The sequence below is a fragment of the Lasioglossum baleicum genome, chromosome 6, assembly GCF_051020765.1.
Source record: "Lasioglossum baleicum chromosome 6, iyLasBale1, whole genome shotgun sequence".
NCBI classification, from domain to species: Eukaryota; Metazoa; Arthropoda; class Insecta; order Hymenoptera; family Halictidae; genus Lasioglossum; species Lasioglossum baleicum.
Window position 1 is genome coordinate 626,055 of NC_134934.1, and position 18,130 is coordinate 644,184.

The following is an 18,130-nucleotide window of genomic DNA, read 5'->3' on the forward strand; positions in this document are numbered from 1 at the left end:
AAGGGGGATTGCTCTATACATCTTCGATACTGCTCGATTATACGCGTAATTAACACGACAGAGTAGAATACTGGTATTATGCCGATCGGAACGTGCATTCCTCAAATGCACGGTGAAGACCGGACATTGTGAAAACGCTTATTAATGGACAACGAATCTTTATGCATTTATTATATAACTAATGAACATTCTTGAACAATAGTGGAACTTGGAGTTTGATCATTTCATTTTGGATCCACAACTCCTCCTTCGTAAAGTTGGTCTACAAAAATTGAAAAATCATATTAAATTCGCTATTTACTTGTACGTGTCACTGTATTTAGTTCTATACTTCGCGTCTGCAGTCATTCGAACACCTCTTTGTCCTTAAGGATGTTCTGGAGGTATATAAAAACGCAACAAAATTTTTGAAAATTTGACAAGATATAATTCTTACTAAATTAATACAATTACCAAAGTTTGGGTTCGATTTACTGCACCGTTTAAAAATTATAGTAAGTTAAAGTTTGCACATTTTAACACGTCTTCTTATATAATAGATTATAGAGAATTCATAAAATTCCACTTCAAACCCTAATTAAACCTTGAAAAAACGCAACTAGAAACTCTAAAAAAAGAATGCACTCAGAAACAAAAATATACTCATGAATGGCTTTCATTGCCAATATATTGATGGATTTCGAATGTCCTTAATAATTTCCTGATGGAGAAAAGGGCCTAGCCGATTAAGATGGTCAAAACTGCCCTTAGAGCTTTTTCAACGGCTATTGAACCATTCGAAAGCTTGCCAAGAAAAACCCCTCTGAGTAAAATTTCAGCCCTCTAGCTTGCCCGTGAGGGTAGTTACAGGGAAAAATAGATTTTGCGGTTTTCGGCGCATTTTCCGGTCTAAAATGCGTTCTAAAATTCTGAAAAAAATGTGACACATTCTGGATCCCAAGGCGCATTTTTGAGAATTTTTTCAGATTTTTTTGTTTCAAACTGTGGTCGTAAAAAATGAAAAACCTCAAAAAAATCGGAAAAATATTTTTTTCTCAAAAATATGAAAACATGCTATTTTGCTGTTTGGTTCCCTGATAAAGTACTATAACAGGCAATGTTGTCAATTTTTTTTAGATTTTTTGTTCGGCTGCATCATTGTCAAAAACAATAAAAACCGAATTTTTTCGACGTTTTTGCTGTGAGGAGGAAAGTTACACTTGTTGGCTTTACCGTGTGCGTATATTAAGTAATTTTTAGCGTTATTACACTGAAACAAGCAATTATTTTACCTAAAAAATGTGATTTGAGAGAAAGAAAAAATTGTATTCTGTGCGATATATACCAGAATGTTCGCAACGCTTACAACATCGCCGGTTGGCACCGCGGTTAAGGCGTCCGACTACGGAGCGGATACTCTGGGGTTCGAATCCTGTCGATAGTGGTTTTTTTTTCCATACGTCAAACTTTATTTTTTCAATTTCTTATTATGTATATGGTTTACTCATACGAGTTTAACAATGTTTTTTTAATGTTTTAAAAATATTTAAGTAACATTTTTAAGCAAAATACATACAAAAATAGTTTTGGATCATAAAAAGTATTATAAAACTCCAGCATAATGCATGTACCGTCGACGGTCAACTCCGGTCTCAGTGCCTATAAAAACCTGGAGTTGACCGTTTTCCCTGGCCTTCCATCCGAACGGGAAAGGACAATATGACAGTACATAGCAGGTACAGAGGTAGTTAATTTTTACCACGTTTATATTAGTTTATGATTCTGGTCGCGCAATAATCAGCTACGAAGAATACAATGACCGTCGTAAAAACTGGCCTGCAAGGAATCTTATCTTTTTGGGAGGGTGGTTATTATTTCCCTTACTAATAGCTGCGCGTATTTTCCGTACATCAAACTATATTTTTCCAATTTCTTATTATGTGGTTTATTCATGTGGGTTTAACAATATTTTTTTAATGTTTTAAAAATATTTAAGTAATATTTTTAAGTAAAATACATACAAAAATAGTTTTGGAGTATCTATTATTTCCTTGATTCTCTAATTGTATATGTTCATCATGGCGGTCCTGTTTAACATTTTTAACATTAAAAATCATTAATATAGTTTCTAGGCCTTTCGGAATTTGTAGAAACGGGTAAAATAGAAAGAAGTATATATAGCAGCTGTTCTTCCGAGTTGTCATTGTTAGCCAATTAGCTGCTGTTTTTACGTGACCTGTTAATTACAGAATTAGTTATTTCTCATAAAAGTAAATATTTGTATGGAGTTGATAGAAATAGACTTATCTTTTATAATTGTGGGCAGAATGCGGGATTTTATAGGCACTGAGAACAGAGTTGACCGTCGACGGTACATGCATTATGCTGGAGTTTTATAATACTTTTTATGATCCAAAACTATTTTTGTATGTATTTTGCTTAAAAATGTTACTTAAATATTTTTAAAACATTAAAAAAACATTGTTAAACTCGTATGAGTAAACCATATACATAATAAAAAATTGAAAAAATAAAGTTTGACGTATGGAAAAAAAACCACTATCGACAGGATTCGAACCCCAGAGTATCCGCTCCGTAGTCGGACGCCTTAACCGCGGTGCCAACCGGCGATGTTGTAAGCGTTGCGAACATTCTGGTATATATCGCACAGAATACAATTTTTTCTTTCTCTCAAATCACATTTTTTAGGTAAAATAATTGCTTGTTTCAGTGTAATAACGCTAAAAATTACTTAATATACGCACACGGTAAAGCCAACAAGTGTAACTTTCCTCCTCACAGCAAAAACGTCGAAAAAATTCGGTTTTTATTGTTTTTGACAATGATGCAGCCGAACAAAAAATCTAAAAAAAATTGACAACATTGCCTGTTATAGTACTTTATCAGGGAACCAAACAGCAAAATAGCATGTTTTCATATTTTTGAGAAAAAAATATTTTTCCGATTTTTTTGAGGTTTTTCATTTTTTACGACCACAGTTTGAAACAAAAAAATCTGAAAAAATTCTCAAAAATGCGCCTTGGGATCCAGAATGTGTCACATTTTTTTCAGAATTTTAGAACGCATTTTAGACCGGAAAATGCGCCGAAAACCGCAAAATCTATTTTTCCCTGTAACTACCCTCACGGGCAAGCTAGAGGGCTGAAATTTTACTCAGAGGGGTTTTTCTTGGCAAGCTTTCGAATGGTTCAATAGCCGTTGAAAAAGCTCTAATATTGCTCACAGAAAAAAAAATATATATTATGAAAGCCAACTTTTTACCATTCAGAATAAGTTTTATGATATTTTGCTACAGTAATAGTGGATAGAAATAAAAAAGAGGGCCAACAGTACGCGGTGTTCCCAGGCGGTCACCCATCCAAGTACTGACTACGCTCAACGCTGTTTAACTTCGATGATCGGACGAGAATCGGTTTTTTGCAACGTTGTTGTTGTTTAAAAATTGTTTATTTCAGGCATAGGAATGTTTAACAATGGTTGAATACTAAAAAATAAACGGAAAGTATCTTATTGCTAAATAAATTTCTAATTATTACTAATGTAAAGGCACATTAGAGGTCCACTTTTACGGTTTTGTACGTCGAGGAGCAGTTTATCTGTACTCCTCGTAGTAATTACTACGTATCACAGTAATACATTATTCGGTTCACAGCCGTATTAATCTATCTTGCACTTATATTGCTCCCGAAAAACGCCTTATAAAACTAGGAGCTTACTTTTGAGAGTGGTTTTTTGCAACGTGATATGGCCGTTGACGAATTAAGAGATTCGGAACTAAATGATATCGAGCACATTCTTAAAATACTGCGATTCTAATTCTTCGTTATTCGAAAATATATCGATTTCCCATTCAATGATATTTTCTGTTGGATTATGGGATAGTTTAATAAAGACTGTTCCAATTATACTGAATATGCTTCATTTGCCGGCTGGGAAAGAACGTCTTTACTCGAAGATCTCCTACAAGGAACTGAACGTCAAAAGGAAAGTTGGTGGGCACTTCTTTCAGGGAGCATTTAATTTATGGCCTTCAAGGTTCGAGGGTTTTCAACACATCTGGCATTTCTTCTACCATCCTGGTTTAGAATAAGGTATCTTAGAACGTCAGGTCATTTTTGTCAACTGATCGATACATTTAGTTTAGAACGTTCATTTTCTCATCGCGTGCATCCTTAATTAATTGTTATTAATGTTATTAATGTCACAATTTCAAAAAATTTGAGTTTATGCATTGGTTGAGCTTTATATAATACTATACGTTTAGGATTTACGTATGTATTGGGTTGGAAAATAAGTTCGTTCGGTTTTTTAGAGTGGAATAAATCACAAAAACTGAACGAACTTATTTGCCAACCCAATATACATACAATACATACCAGGAAAAAAGTCATTTTTCATACATGATCTCTAGCGATTTTCCCGGCAACGTGAAGATCCCATGCTCGTAGAATTTCTGTTTCTTATTAGCAAAAAATTGAGTTGTTTGAAATGAAATTTGCACCGCATAAATAATGTTGAATAGAGCGAAAAAAATGGTAATTCCATTAGTAGAGCTAATAAGATTGTATATCGATATTAATCGGCATTGCTGATCGGTAAACCGTGTTCAAAATCCTGGTGACAAGTCAGCCTCGTTGTTAAAAATCCAAGTTGGTTGAATATAGAGCGAGGAGGTTATAGCGTTCGTGCCGAGTCTCCCAGGATCCGTTTGGGGTTGCCGGCGGCGTCTAGCGGGAAAATCGAGGGACAGTACGCGTGTGCGAGAGGAAAATCGAAGCGGACTTTGCGCTTTTCGTGGAGAAGGGGCGTCTAATTCGGCCGGGGACGTGGCTCTCTCGAGCATGATCGGGAAGGAGACGTGTCGCCTCGCATGTTCTTGCCTCTCGCGTGTGTGTTCTTGCCTCGCTGGGTGGCTTATGTCGGGCCTTCTTGGGCCACGTCCAAATTCCTCTTCCCGGGGAGGATGTCCCGACCGATCGGACTCCTGTACTTTTGTCCCGAAACGAGTTCAAGATCTTCTCGCGTAGAGGTCGTTTCAGCTTCCTCGCCCTCCTCGGTACCTACTCGAACAGCATCCGGGCACGATCTTCCTCGAATCTTCGCTCTTTTTGTGTCACCTCTTACCATCAGCCGCTTCCAAATAGAGAACGATTCAATGTGTACTCATTAGCGCCAATCTGTATCAATTCCGTTTTGGTCAATCGAAATACTGAGTCACCGAGCGCGATCAATTTATCGCTGTTTGACGCAGCCCACAGTGTCGCAAACCATGGACAAAAATCGAAAAAGTCACATCTTCATATCGATTCAAAACTATGTTCATACTATGTTAAAATGTCCAAATATCATTTTTTGAAAACAAAAATTTTAAAAATGCAGTAGAAAATTAGTTGCAGGGAATCTTGTAAGCTAATATTAGGAAGATCAAATAGTACATCAATTCTTAGCGTAACTTGTTTACGTTGTGATATGAACAAAACACGTTTCTAGGAAATAATTTTTTTAGGAAATAATGGCTAAGGGTTGGCTAATTGTAATTCAACTTTAAAAATTTTGTAATACTTATATGCAACATAATAATTGACCTGAAATGAAACAATATATAGGTTTCCCTAATCTTTACCACAGGATAAAAAAACGTATCCGAACGTATCGGTGATTTTGGTTGTGTCTATTCCTAAGATAGCATATTTTGATATTATATAAGTCTAATTTGCAACTTCCGGCAAACATCAGAGTTATTTAACAAAATATGTAGCAAGAACCGGTCAGCAGCAGAGTACGCGGATATCCTCTTGTAGATATCATATATGAGATTTGACTACGGTTGTTGAATAAATAAAAGAATGTTTATATTACATAAATTACAAATATGATTAAATAAATAAAAATTAATGTTCTAATAATCATTGATATAATTATTTACAAAAAGGTAACACCCTCCGATCACGCTGATTTTTTAATATGTTGTCCAGGTCAGCACCCCGAATAATGTTGTAATGGTGTTACTCGTTGGTCATTGTTTATAAAAAAAGTTATTAACAAAAAAAATTAATCTACTTTTTATATATTTTAAAAACGCGTTTCACATTTTTTTTCTCCTAGGCAGATAACGTGTGTAAATTTTCCCGCAGTAAAATGAATGTATTATACAAATTCTGGTATCAGGTATGAGTTGTCAAGTTTAGAGGTGCACGTTCAGGCCCCTACAGGGGGCTGGATCATCCAGTGCCCGATACGGCGCGCGTCACACTGTATAAGAGATATTTATGACAGGTCGTTGCTATTGCGTTGGAAGTCAGTAATAAAGTAATTTTTGAGCCCTGACTTCCTTGATTAGGTGAATTAAAATGGTAATCCGGAAAATCTAGAAAATAGCACGTTCCGGTGCGTCCCTATCATAAACGTCTTGCCTACAATTTTAAGGCATCCCAGAACCAAGGTTTTTGAAGGATCATTCATATCTGGTATTAATTTGACAATTGTCGAGACACGCTTTATAATTTATAATTTATATGAATAATTTATAATAAAATATGTTCAGGATTTAAGCAGTGAAATTCGGTCTATGTCGCCGATACGGGTGATCTCCGTTTCACCCGTTTTTGCAACCTATAAATAGAGCACACGTCGCCGTCGCGCGTTGCCGCTTAGCAACAACACGCTCTCATTAGCCGAATTTCACCGCTTGAATCCTTCAAACGTTCTATGTATATTGTATAGAAATCACCCGATTCCAGCGGACCAATCCGGGTTCGCCCTTTCATTCTTATATAAGGCACCTGCGGTGCCTTCTTGTTCTTTTTTGGTCAGTTTGTCGACTCGTTCGCTCACCGAACATACATGCGATTCATGTTCGCGACAGGGACAAATAAAGTGAAGTGCCTCATGTGGGTGTTCAACGCAAAATAACTTCTTCTCATTCGCTCGAACTCCTTTTCCTCCACTGGTCCTCGTGGAGTTACCACGCGCGCTCAAATCTGGGTGGTTCCGGCAACCGGCATCTTCCGACCACGCTGGTCGGAGCCGAAACAAAATGAATAATTTAAGGGAAACAGTTGTTTTTTTTAATATCTATATTTTCTATTATACTTATATGTATTTACTTTTATCTATTATTTTTATGTATTTATCATTATCTATATTATTTTTATGTATCTATTATTATCTATTATACTTATATTTCTATTATACTTACATATTAATTATGCTACTTAAAAATTGTAAATATCACGTACTAATAACGCGCAAAAAAATTAAATTTTGTTTATTAAAATCGTTTTTTATTGTTTAAATAAATGACTATATTTATAATAACATCATATTGAGATTGATTTCAATATAAAGAAGAAAACCCATTTTGTTTCATGTCTCTATGATGAACAGAGCGAAAGTTATTGATTTTTGTCCAAAAAACAGGCATTTCGCGACACTGTGCAGCGGCTGTAAAACGCTCTTCAGCGAGTCAATGAGGACAGGCTGTCGATAAATACTCTGATGGTTTCGCGATCTACATATTCAGGTACCATGATTGTCGCGATTAGACTGTGGATTTTGTGGATTGGACTGCAAAAGAATATGGACGGTTGACAATTTTGGAAATACAGGCTGACAAGAAATAACGGAGTTAATCATTTCTTATTATCATTTCTTATACAGAGGCTCAAACGTGTCTTGAAATTTTCGGCAATGGGCCGCAGCTTTTCTGGCGTCATTCGGTTCCACTCCTGGTACAGAGATTTTTTCGATGACTCCAAATTTTTATGAGGCAGAGCACAGGCCCTGGCCTCCAAAATCGACCACACGCTGTAGTTCATCGGGTTGAGATTCGGTGAGTACGGCGGCCATTCCACAGATGTGATGAAACCTGGAAAATGGGCTTTGCACCACTCCTGAGTCGTTTTCGCCCTGTGGGCCGGCGCGGAATCCTGCTGTAACGTCCATTCCGGATCGACGAGGTGCTGTTGAGCCCACGGAAGTACGACGGCTTCGAGAATGTCCCTTCGATACACTTCTTGGTTGATTTTGACCCCTTGATCCACGAAAACCGTAGCAAATCCCATTTTCCAGATTTCATCGCATCTGCGGAATGGCCGCCGTACTTACCGGATCTCATTGTCAGCTCTATGAACTCCAGCGTTTGGTCGATTTTGGATGCCAGGGCCTCTGCTCAGCCCGATAAAAGTTTCGAGTCGCTGAAAAAATCTCTGCACCAGGTGTGGGACCGAATGACGCCAGAAGAGCTACAGCCCATGGCCGAAAATTTCAAAACACGTTTGAGCCTCTGAATCGGCTCAAAGGGTGGCCACTTCGAAACTTCTTAAATATATGAATACTAAAGGTCTATGTTATGGTTGTTATCATTTGGTTTTTCAAAATTCGTCGATTTGACAGAATTATATTATAATAAGAAATGTTTAACTCGGTTATTTCTTGTCACACTGTAATAGAATCATTCAGAAGAGAGGCATAATAGCATCTCCAAAAGAAAAGGTAAAAAAGTGCAGAAACAGAGCCGGTGAAATGAAATAGAAAAATGTCAAGGTACAACGCTTTGATGCAATTATGGGAAAAATGGATGGGTAAGATTTCAAATAGAATAAAGATTAAGAGAATATTATGATAGATACATGAATTTACTATTTGCAGCGTATTCAAATTATATTAAAGGATGATAATTAACCCCTTGCCTTACAATATCATGTCTGACTCGTGATGAAGATTCCGAAAAGATTTTGATAAAGATGAATGTTAATAATTTCTTTTAACCCCCCCCCCCCCCCCCGAAATAAAATTCCACATGTTTTGGTTTTGTTATGTATACAGCTATTGGGGAACGTATAAGCCTACAATTTATATCAACTATCTCTTGTTCTAATCACTGAAACCGTAAAATAAATCGCAGGGCAAGGGGTTAATGCACGACATTTTTGTTTCGCATAAAGATCCGCAGTGTCTGGTTATCACGTGGCAAAAGCAAAGGGCGCCGACTGTCCTTTAGGACAATCTAGAGGTTTCGAAGGGCAAAGGGCGCTCGTTGGCCTACTTGTCCTCAGACTAAATTGTAGAAAACAGTGGCGCGGAGACGGTCTCGAGGAAGTGTCGCGTCATGCAACTCACTATAGCAGGGTAGCCGTTTTCATGAATAGCAGGAATAGCAGATTCGGCGATCGACCGTTTAAGAAAGGAACTTCGTGGCTAGTTTCGAAGTGGCTCTGGACCCCGGCCAGAAAGTAGAAGAATATACCGGGAGACGCGTGGCTGCCAAAAGGCATTATCGCGCCACGTTTCTCCTCGACGAACATAGCTGCGGGTGTTCCGCCGAGTGCATCCACCGGTCCTTCTAACTCTAGATTACTTTCTACGTTTGCCATCGATTTGTTCCGTCGTTTGCCTCCCAATTCGATCGCGCAAAATCGAGTTCTTCTGCTCGGACTCGCGCGCTCGGTTTCCGCTTGCTCTCACGCTTCGGGAAACTTGGTCACGCTTCCTACTTACTCGCAGCGTGATCAGATTCCCGTATGAGAATTTGTCGTTTGCATTAATTGCAAGATACAAGACGTGCATAGACGTTTAATTCTTCTTCAAGTAATGTTAGTAACTTGAAAATAATGCAATTCTAAATTTAGTTACAGGATTATTTTAATCCAAGCTGTTCCGAATTAATGTGCGCGGAAATAAATGTCGGAATAACCGCGTTTTAGTAGTATACTGGAGCAGGGCAGTTAATTAAAGCGAAATGTCGACGGGTGATTGAGTCGCGTTTAGGGCACGAGCACTGGACGTTCCGGCGACTTCAGTCACCTTTACAGACGAAAGGGTTAAAGGTCATAGAAATTGTCGAGCTCGATTCTGTATAATTCGGCACATGAAAGTCTATTAAATAAATAGTAATACCGAGAGCTGCTTTGAACTTGTTAATGAGGTTCTGCGGTTGAATAGGACTTGGTCTACCAAAAGTTTGATCGATACACTGTTTCATACACGAACGGATCTCAATTTCATATTGAATTTCACTGTACCGACAATCGAATTTAACGAGTCAGTTGGATAAAGAATTTTTAACATTCGATCCGTTATAAGTTCCGAAGACAGAAAAATTCAACAGAAATCCACCTGACAAGCTCGTTCCTCAAAAATACTTTTGAGAATTGATTTTTTTATTTTTCTACTTTTTAGTCCTTTTTAAATGGAACGCAAGGTATGGAAATAGGCGAGATAGAATGAGGGGATGACTCCGAGAGACGACGTCTTTTGATGGAGTCCGAAATTGTCCGAAATTGAACTGAATGAACGGAACACGACACTGACCGAGCTCCTTCGGTGCGAAATGGGTCAGTGGAGTGGGGATGAGTCGGAATGGGAACGCGTAGTGGAGTAGGGAGCGCTGGGGCGCGGAGTGGGGAGCGCTGAACGCGATCACGTACTATGTACCAAGTGTCCCGCAACGAGGTCTGACGCTTAATATAAAAATTTTTTATTCTCCTAGACGCACAGTTTTTTTAAATTTGTTTTTTTAAAATTGCATTGTCATCCAGTTCTGAGCTATGTTTAAAGTTTCAAGTCTGTAGCTCATCGGGAAGTGGTTTAAAATTCGATTACAAGGTTTGACGCATACAACAACGACAATTCGAATAGCTAATACATATAAGCGTGGTAAAAATGACAAGATTACGTTTACTTAGAACCGGTATAATTTTGATGAGACGAGCCAAAAGATAAAACTTATCAATTGTTCTGTTGGATTTCGCGTTAACGATGTTGCTCGCCGGCTTCTGTCAGATTCGAAAGTGTGCTCGTCATTATGCGATCGCAATCGAAAGTTTTCCCGGGAGCCCGACGTTTCCCCGTTGTTTTCAAGTAATTCACTACGAGTTCTTGTCTCTTCCTGGTTCTATCGACGCGGTGCGGCACGTCACGTCGCGAACTTTCCTCCTCGATCCGCTTTTTCAACCATAAGCGGCGACAGAGCCGCGTTCCAAGGCGACACAGTCGACGGCCTTTTAAAATCTAGCACGGTGTCCAATATGGAACGACCACAATGAGTCAGTCGACGCAGATATGCCGCGAGAACGGTTTCTCGCCGTTAACCCCAAGGGCGCCACGAAACACATTTTCCTATTTTCCCGGCGCGGTAGCCGAGTCGATTTCACGTCCCCCGATCAAACACGATCTCCGTTATGGGAATCGACGGCTCAGCTTCGAACGGGAATCTTAATTAACGATACTAAGAACGTGGATGACGATGCGCTGCGCCGGTCGCTGTTAGCCGTCCGCGAATTCGCGATTTGAATATGCGCGAGCTACAGGAGATCGGCAATACGCCGATTTTTCGAAAATGTATACAGGTGAGGAGCAAAAGTGAACACAAACGATATTTTTACAAAAATGAATTTCTATTTAATGTTCCAAAAAAATTTAAACAATGAATATTATTATTGTGTAATCGGTTTTGCACCACAATTCATTTTCAACCACCTTTTTCGTTTTAAATCTTATAAGAACGTAATAATTTTAAGGTTAGCTTAGTTCTTCGCAGAAAAACGTCGAGAAAATCGGTTTTTATTTTTTTTAACAACGACGCACCAAACCAAAAAATCTGAAAAAACTCATGAACAATACTTATAATAATATAGGAAAAATTATTTTATACTTTTTAGTCCGCCTTAAAAACGTGGTACATATATTAAACATTTTTTTAAATTTATTTACTTTAAAAAGAGCAGTAACAGAGTCACCCTGTATAACATTTACACATCCGTCTCTGGATATTAGTGTTATAAATTGAGAATTGGAGTAATATTAACACTAGATTCACGGGACCCGTCAAAATGGCGGGTTCTAATATTCTTAATTTGCAATTATTAAGATTGTAAAGATGCTTGCCTGAGGAATTATTTACCTTTATTGCTTTGGGTATATACAAGGTATTTCACCTAACTTGACCACCTTGAATATCTTTGTTGTTTTTAAAGATACGTCAAATGTCTGAAGGACAAAGTTGAATGGTATAATGGGGCTCATACGATACCAAAAAAATTTTTGTTCTTATGTAATTTTTTTTGGAGATATGAAGGTCACCTTCATTTTTTTAAATGGAATGATGTATTTAAAAAAAAAGTTAGTAGTTCAGGAAATGTGTCAAAATTTAAATAACGGATTTTAGAGTTATTTACATTGAAATATCTCCTGAACTACTAACTTTTCAACATACATAGGTTAGTACTTTTTTATAACGAATGTCCAGCTGCATCGATTGATGTATTAAAAAATAGGACATTCCATTTAAAAGAATGAAGATGACCTTCATATCTCCAAAAAAAATTACATGAAAACAAAAATGTTTTTGCTATCGTATGAGCCCCATTTTACCATTCAACTTTGTCCTGCAGACATTTGACGTATTTTTAAAAACAACAAAGATATTCAAGGTGGTCAAGTTAGGTGAAATACCCTGTATTATTGGAAAAATGGCCAAAAATTTGGGTGGACACATGCTTGTTATGTTTCTAAAATAATGTAAAATTTATTTCTAGAGCTCCGTAAACCTAGTAAACCTGTTAAGAGCGGCTAGGTTTCAGATCGCAAGGTTCACTGTACGCGTTTGAATTTATCGTGCGATGCACGTTTAGGCACGATGTTTTTAAATTTGGTATAATGTTACGCCACGGGATCACGTGTCGTTTAATCCGAGTGTGACGATAGAGCGAACCCCGTAGATCGTTCCACTTATGGTCACGGTGGTCCTCGGGGTCCCTTTATTTCTCTCCTCGAGGTCGAATAACATTAATCGCGACGAAAACCGAGCGTGAGTCAGCGGCCGGCAAGCAACAACACTGTCTCCTCCATTTCATCCCCCTCGATTAACTTAATTGATGCTCGGGCTCCTTTCACGCGGAACTACGTATTTTCTCTTTCTGTAAGTCTCTACCTATTCTTATCTTTATCACAACAAGCAGAACTGTCTGAGAACTTGGTATCCAAAGGCTGCGGAGGAGCAAAAAGATACGGAAGAATGAGCAGAAACGGTCGTTGTGAAACTTCTGTCAGAGAAGGACGGCGGTAAGAAATTAGAAATATCAGAAAAATATAAGTATTTGGTAGGTAGAAGCTGCAGAGAATGAGGACCGTCGAAGCTTTTGTCGAGGCAGCGGAACTTATGAATAGGCTCGCAGACGAGAAGTGACTGAAAAGAATGGAGATAGCGAAGCCCTTATTAAAGAAATTGCAGTAAACATTCTGAAGAGAGTACCTCACGAGAAATATGTATCTAATTTGGACTGTTTGAACCAGGATCCCTAAAACTTTTGCTGAAGAAGCTCCAGTGAAAATGATTAAGAGAGAGTAGTAAATCAGGAATACAGTGTTGGACAAAACAGGCAAATGTGTTTGAAACCTGTTTGAAACAGGGAAATCTGCATTTTGTGCATTGTATGTGTTGCGTCACAACTTGTGTGCCATCTCGAGAGAACGTACATACAAAATACACGTTTCCTTGTTTCAAATATACACAATACAGGGTGACAAGAAATAACAGATTTAAACATTTCTTATTATAATTCTGTCAAATCGACGAATTTTGAAAAACCAAATGATAACAACCATAACATAGACCTTTAGTATTCATATATTTAAGAAGTTTCGAAGTGGTCACCCTTTGAGCCGATTCAGAGGCACAAACGTGTTTTGAAATTTTCGGCTATGGGCCGCAGCTATTCTGGCGTCATTCGGTCCCACACCCGGCGCAAAGATTTTTTCAGCGACTCGAAACTTTTATGGGGCTGAGCACAGGCCCTGTCCTCCAAAATCGACCAAACGCTGGAGTTCATAGAGTTGAGATCCGGTGAGTACGGCGGCCATTCCGCAGATGCGATGAAACCTGGAAAATGGGATTTGCTACGGTTTTCGTGGATCAAGGGGTCAAAATCAACAAGCCCCGTCGTACTTCTGTGGGCTCAACAGCACCTCGGCGATCCGGAATGGACGTTACAGCAGGATTCCGCGCCGGCCCACAGGGCGAAAACGACTCAGGAGTGGTGCAAAGCCCATTTTCCAGGTTTCATCACATCTGTGGAATGGCCGCCGTACTCACCGAATCTCAACCCGATGGACTACAGCGTGTGGTTGATTTTGGAAGCCAGGGCAGGGCCTGTGCTCGGCCCCGTAAAAAATTGGAGTCATTGAAAAAATCTCTGTACCAGGAGTGGAACCGAATGACGCCAGAAAAGCTGCGGCCCATTGCCGAAAATTTCAAGACACGTCTGAGCCTCTGTATCGGCGCAAAGGGTGGCCATTTCGAAACTTCTTAAATATATGAATACTAAAGGTCCATGTTATGGTTGTCATTATTTGGTTTTTCAAAATTCGTCAATTTGACAGAATTATAATAAGAAATGATTAACTCCGTTATTTCTTGTCAGCCTGTATACAGTGTATCTAGAAACTTGATAGCGGAATACTGCGAAGAACGAACTTCATCGAAGTTTCTTTCAAAGAAGCAGTTCGACGAGAACGACAAAGAGGATACCAAACGGAGAACACCGAAAAATTTGAATCTGGCCGAAGAGCACGGCGAATGGAAAACGGCTGAGGTGGCTAAAAACTGCGAAGAACGAAGAACTGCTTCGAACGTCATCGAAGCTTTTATCGCGGAACGAGCGTAAAAACTGAAGAGGGTAGCAAAATGAAAAATGTCGAAGGCCTTGACGCGCGCGAACTAACAAAAGGCGAAGGCCATTGAAGCTTTTGTCAAAGAAGAAAACTGGAGCATAAGGGAAGCAGAAGGAACGAAGATATTTGTTTGTAGTTTGGTGAAATAATTGATCGAGAGCGTCGACGGAGGAAGATCAAGAATCGGAGGAGGTTCTCGAGGATCGGTTGACGGTCGACGAAGGCGTCGAACGCGCGCCACCGGCATGGCACGGCAATCCTGAAGCGAGGAAAACAGGCGATGATTGTCATCGAAAACTCTCGTACGAAACGCGTAATTTTTCATTGGTAAACGGTCGTGGCGGTGAACCCTCGTGCATCGAGCGTGCTCCGTTTTATTCACGTTTCATCGGCAACGCGAGAGGTGGTCTCGAGCGTAGAAATGGAATCGATGCAGCTTCTGCATCTGCACTCATTGCATCCATAAATATCCGCGAGTTTCCCGGTTCCCGGTGGCCGGGCCCGGCCGTCCTCCTATCCGGGGAATTCTGTTGTTACAATTGTTCCATTCGCGTTTCACACTCCCGCTGCCTTCCCGCTGCCGAACCCAGGCCCGTTACTTAGCTCTCGTACTCCCCGCGAAATTCTATTACTCTTTTACGGGCCGACTTATCCTCTGTTTTATTGTCTTTCCTCCAGACCGCGATGAATCCCGCGAAATACATAGAAAATGATACAATGTCGATGCATCTTAGGGCGTCGTTGTATTTAATAGACTGCAGTATGCGATTTGTGATTTTGGTAGGCAAAAACCAGGTTTTGTTAGTCTGAAATAAATCGAAATCGTAATAAATTCTGTGGAATCTTATATTCTGGTAGTTTGTTTTTATTGGTTATTTTACGTCGCACTTAACCCCGTTAGGGTTTTTTCGCGACGGGACCTACAGTTTTTATAAGGTGGGTTCCGAACCACCTTGGGCACCACAGTTTAAATAATTCTGGTAGTTCTTGAACATTTTTGGAACCCATAAATGCATAAAAACCCGCAGTCTAGTATTTAATTATTGCGTACATTAAAAATACTACATTAATAAAATAACTAGACTGCGGATCTTTTTGCAAAATAAAAAATGTTCGCATTGATTGCAGGACACGGGAGCCAAATAAAAATTGCATTCTTCTTTTAATTATTCTATGAAGCTGAAATTAATATATTGATGTCCTTCAATATTTTTTACATGGCCGTTGCTTTAAATAGTAGGTGTCCATTCTTGTCATAAACGCATAAAATCCGCAGTCTATTAACAACATTACCAGATATGAAAGACCACTTTCATAATTAGACAGCGGATTACGACAAAAATGAATAGGTGCAATTTAAAACAATATAAGTATTAGAAGAATTTAAAAATACTGTTATACTATTTTCAACCCATTATACATATTAAGAAAGACAATAATAATAATAATATTATAATAACAAGAAAGACAATAATAATAAATTTCTATTCCACTGCAGTTGGTTGTAATTTAGATATGATAATTTTTATGTTGCATATGAAGGTCCGCTGTCTATTCCGGAGTTGGGCATTAATCAATTAAAATTTTGATCAGGATCGATTGATTGATGTGTACTGTTATGCCGTGAAGAACGAAAGAATGGGGTTCCCTCGAGAAATAATCCTTTTTCTTCTTTATAACTTGAAGTTTATTGAGTAGGCCACACCAACAGTTACAAAATAACTGACGGCTCGGGAGTCGGGAGTGAGTCCCACTCGATGAGAGGGTTCCTTATACAATGTATAGAGTCTTTACAAGATCCTTTGCTCTACTCTAAAATGTGTCACCGGATGTGTAACATCGCCTAGTCGTTCCTAATCCAGCCAAACATTTGATTCAGCTTTGGCCAAAAGGGCGAAGATAAGGTTGGTTTGGAATCTTATCGGAAAGGGTGATGCGGCATAACGGTACGATTAAAAAAGGTAATCATTGAAAAAGGGACGATTGATTCAATCGATTTACGAAGTTGATCGTCAATGGTTAATTAAATTTTTGCCCAACTCAGGTCTATACATAATTATCGGCACATACGTGTCTCGTACGATGATCCACAGTCTTAATTAGAAAGCTTTGCGAAATCGTCGGTACTCGGAGGTGTTCGTCACGATCCCGAACGAGAGCGAAGACGCGGAAGCACCGTCGAAAGGTCAAGAATTTCGTATGATCTCGAGGAGCAAGCCCTTGGCCGGTTGGCAGAGCGAATTCGATCAGAGGCGCAGCCGAATTCGCAATGTCAATTGGAACGCTGATTGATGGTGTGTCACGCAGCGGACCGTGCCAAACAGAGGCCACAATAATTGCAAGGCCTGGTCCCCGCTGCTCGCCTGCAATCTATTCCAATGTCACGCCGCGCAAATTCGATACGAGCCGATCCGATCGGCGGCGCGGCGGTTTCGTAATCCGCGCGATAATTTCCGATCGATAAGAAGCCACCTCTTCTCGATCCTCATTATTCCTCGATCGCATCGATTTTCCCGTTCGCCAACGCGGTTTCGCAACCGTTGGGCGATACCTAGGCCGATCATGTTCTTAGAATCGTGCAACTTGCTGTCGGTAATTAATCGCAATTTATTTTATTTATTAATCCTCGTGCGCTGCTCAATTCTATTCCGAAGTGGATCTCTGATTTTGGTCAGAATTTCTCTTGCCGGAATGTACGAATTAATTGTGCCCTTAATTATGAAAGTGGTCTAAAGTCGTGTACTTCTTGTTTCGAGATATTTCAAGGGAAAGGATCCCCAACAAAAACATCCTGTAAACAGGATAGTCCAGTCGGCAGGTCGAAAAACGGCGTCTACCTGGAAAGTATTCCGAACTTAATGAAATTTTGACACGTCATTTAGGGGTACTCTGGGGTGTCGAATCTCAGTTTTCGACCTCGAGGACCCTGTGCTAACTTGGGGAGGGGGAAAAAACCACGATTTTTGTTACCTATTTTTGGTATTTCGCCTATAACTCAAAAACTGTGGGCCCTATGAACTTTTGTCTTCCATTTTTGGAAAGAGCATTAAATTTCCTTCAAATTTCACTAGTCAAACGTATTTTTTGATCCAATAGGTACCGAGAAACAGGCGTTCAAAATTAGGAAATGTTTCTCAAAATGTCACTTTGAGCCACACATTGTCACATTTAGCAGGAAATTGCAGGTTTTTGGCTCACAAATTTAGTTTTGCAACATATCTACATATAATCTACATACTATGTATGTATACCCATTACATTTTCAGATCCCCCTTCGAACACCCCCCCCCCCCCGGAAGACGAATTTGAGTAATACGTAAAAAAAGTCTCTCTTCCTCCAAAAACCCTAACATTGTACTCTTATCAATCTGACTTCACATGGTTTGGAGGGGGGGGGGGGGTTTCTCCAAAAACCTGCAATTTCCTGCTAAATGTGACAATGTGTGGCTCAAAGTGACAT

General features: G+C 39.3%; 1 protein-coding gene across 2 annotated transcripts in view; it reads left to right on the plus strand.

Annotated features, from left to right (window-relative positions):
- LOC143209727 (uncharacterized) overlaps nucleotides 1-18,130 on the plus strand; it is a 114,232-nt gene that overhangs the window by 68,534 nt on the left and 27,568 nt on the right. The gene's annotated exons all lie outside the window — the stretch shown is intronic.